This window comes from Sardina pilchardus, chromosome 15, assembly GCF_963854185.1.
Source record: "Sardina pilchardus chromosome 15, fSarPil1.1, whole genome shotgun sequence".
Classification (NCBI taxonomy): Eukaryota; Metazoa; Chordata; class Actinopteri; order Clupeiformes; family Clupeidae; genus Sardina; species Sardina pilchardus.
This window is the reverse complement of record NC_085008.1, coordinates 32,914,302-32,916,801: the sequence shown is the minus strand read 5'-3', so window position 1 is coordinate 32,916,801 and position 2,500 is coordinate 32,914,302. Positions and strand designations below refer to the sequence as shown.

The 2,500-nt window shown below is 40.4% G+C and overlaps 1 protein-coding gene across 1 annotated transcript in view; it reads left to right on the top strand.

Moving 5' to 3' along the window:
• Positions 1-2,500, top strand: part of gipc3 (GIPC PDZ domain containing family, member 3) — a 16,060-nt gene that overhangs the window by 2,509 nt on the left and 11,051 nt on the right. The window lies entirely within an intron of this gene.

Below are 2,500 nucleotides of genomic sequence, written 5' to 3'. Positions count from 1 at the left end.
ATGAGACTAACTAACACACACTATCAGTATGGCTTTTACCATGAGAGTAACACATGCTATTGGTTTGCATTAGTGTGTTCTTTTTCTTCTGACTGAGCTCATGTTCAACAGAGTGATGTGGAACCCCTAGGCAGGCCAGTATCCTCACTTATCTCCACAGGTTGATCATAGATTTATTTATTTATTTACTTATCTATTCATTCATTCATTCATTGCCTGAAGAAGACCCAGCAGGGTCGAAACGTTACTTATCTTTTTTTAACATTAAAATATGGGAGCTCAAGGCAGGGTTTCAGACATTATATTATTTTACTTCTCATCGATGGAGCCTGTTGAGATGAGGAATGGTATACAGTATCTCCAAATGCCTGTTTGAGATGAGGAACGATATTTCTCCATACATCTCCATATGTCTGTTTGAGATGAGGAATGGTGTCTCTCCATTATGTGTGTTTGTTTGGTATCAGCTGACAGTATTTCAGCTGTGTATTGAGGCATAGCTGATGCATTGTCAAGAGTTCACAGTTTAAATTATTCATCATGTGCAGCAGTGCCCTTAGCCTGGCATGCCCTCCCAGTGATGTAAGGACCTTCGGCGTTGCTGCCGCTGGTCTGGTCAACTGCTAGAACTGCTGGTCGGGAAGGATTTCTGAATTCCCCAAATCTGCGGAACTGCCCCCTTTGGTCGAGAACCAATCAACTTTGAGCAGCTCCAACGGCTCTGGGTAGAGGCGTGTTCAAGGCAGAGGAAAGAGTGTTGTTATTGGTTTAAACTCGGCAAACTGCTTTCTGACATCGACCAGTAGCAAATCGAGGCACTTAAAGGAGGCGGGTCAACCAAGCGCTTGGAGAAACCGTGTAGCACAGGCTCTTGGTCAGACTAAAGTCTCGCAGAGCCTTTCAAGTTGATGGCAATCAGGCTACAGTGCCCTAGCCTAGAAATCTAGACGCACCCTCACGTTTGGCTTGCCAGGCTAGCAGTGCCCTCTACAGGGGAAAGACTGCAAGTGTGTTTTCATACACCAACATTGTCATCTGTCCATGAGTAAAGTCAAGACTTCTCTCAGAAAAATGCATAAAAATGAATGAATAATTCAATCAATAAACTCAATCCATAATAAAAACAATCATAATAGCACTGTGCTCGTACATTAATGTAATTCGATTAGTATAATTATTGGGAAATTATATCTTCCATGGTATAAGAACTGCATATCTTAAAGCTCAAGCAACACAAGTAATTTTGCCTTCACTCAAATGGATGAATTGGATTCATGTACACACTGTTGCTCAAGTTGCCTAAGATAGAAATTTAGTAATTCCAAAGAATGTGTGTGTGTGTAAGTGAGTTTTTAAAGCAAGCTTTTAAAGTATCAGCCACTCAGAGACATTGTTGTACAGCTTGGGTACAAATGTAAGCTGTTGGTGTGTATATTTGGAAGCCTAGGTAATGTCCACAGACTAGTAGTCAGGGGTTTGCAGATTGCCGGTCTCTCTAAGCCAAGAGCAAAGGCTCTAGCAAAATTCTGCTCAATTTCTGTGATACAGTAATTGGCAGTCGCCACATATGGAGAAGGCGCTGTTTTGTGTACCCATGAACTGAGACCAGAGGCATAGGCTACTGGGTTTGCAATGCTGGTGTCTAAAATTGTTTGTGTTCAATGAAATTCATTGTAAAATGTGAACACAAATAAAGGTATTAAAATGCGTGTCTGCGCATGTGTATGTGTGTGTGTGTGTGTGTCTGCCCAGGCGTGAACCTCTCTGTTCTGCTCTTCGAGCGTCCTGCCTAAGAGAAATGACTGTATTTCCAAAGAAAGTAATTACTGACCACTATCAAATGACATAGCTTTTTACAAAGAAAAGTGTGTGTATGTGTGTGTGTGTGTGTGTGTGTGTGTGTGTGTGTGTGTGTGTGTGTGTGTGTGTGTGTGTGTGTGTGTGTGTGCGCGCGTTGTGTCCTCATATACCCTATCAACACGAAAGAAAAAAAAAAACATTCCTAAGCATGCCTAAGGCATTTCTGGAGGCACTGAAAAAACTAATTCATTGAGATAATGGTAACCTGGGGACAAAACAAAAATTCCAGTATTAGATGTTTTACACAAAGTCGACTTTTTTGTAGAACATTACGCTAAAGTCTGATTAATTTTCTTTTCAAAGTATCAACCGCAAATCCTGTAGGAGCAGAATGAAAGGGTTAATCTATACCCATATAGAGAGCATATCTATTCATAGGCCTATACCAAGACAATGATTGTATGGAGTTCAGTAAAGTAATGAATGTTTACTCATGTGAGGAGAGAGAGAATAAGTGTGCCATTTTGATGCTGTAGGTTGTGTTTAAAAACTGACATCAAGTTACTTCCTGTTAGATTTTTGTGTGTCAGGTAGAAAATAGTGTGGTGTTTTACAAATTGTGTTGTGTGTAGGAAATTAAAAACTGTGTCAAACACTGAAAATTGGAAAATTGGCAGTTTTAGTGTAGGGTTAAGGTGTT